Source organism: Tupaia chinensis, unplaced genomic scaffold (genome assembly GCF_000334495.1).
Source record: "Tupaia chinensis unplaced genomic scaffold, TupChi_1.0 Scaffold000248_1, whole genome shotgun sequence".
NCBI lineage: Eukaryota > Metazoa > Chordata > Mammalia > Scandentia > Tupaiidae > Tupaia > Tupaia belangeri.
Window position 1 is genome coordinate 2,174,708 of NW_006159726.1, and position 791 is coordinate 2,175,498.

The following is a 791-nucleotide window of genomic DNA, read 5'->3' on the forward strand; positions in this document are numbered from 1 at the left end:
TAGGGAATCGGGAATCATATCTTACATGGCTGACCACTATTCTATTGGGTCATTGGAAAAGTCATGACACATTTTTTGCATGAAAAAACACAGTAAAATACATCATGACTTTTCCAACTACCAATAACCCTGGTCCTGGTGAATTGAAAAACACTCAAGGTGGCGTGAATGATCAAAATCCTTACAGGATGCAGAAATGGAGGAGAAGGGATTGCAGCATGATTAGACCCCATTGGGGAATGCTCTTCTTTCTCTCTTTCTTCCTCTGAAGCAAGTGCACACACCTTCTGGAAATAAAAAATATATATATTAGTAAATAAAATCCAAATATGTATTAAAAATGATGCACTATGTATTAAGGATTTGGTTGGAGTTTTTATAAACTAAAGAAGCATTAACCAGAGGGTTGTCATAGCATTAAATGAATTTCACCTATCCTTAGAGTCTCAAGGTTTGTTTTTGTTGCTAGCAAAGAAATTTTCTAAGTGTTTCAGCATGTAAAAAGTGGAAGTTTTCCTAAGAGCTCACAGAAGAAAACTTCTTTGGTGGTATCATCAGGAGCTTCCTGTGGTTTTAATCCAGCTGCATGCTGTGAGATGTAGCATGCCTGCCAATTAGTCCATAACTTACTTCTTAATATAGAAAAAGATGTCAGTGATTCTAGAGTCAATGATAGTATTTGATGGAAATGTTATTTCTGAATTTTCCTTGTTATGTATCAGTTCAACCAGTCCAAAGGCATAGGACTTCACTGAAACCTTCCTGAATTGTGTGCCATCCTTCTCTTAAAA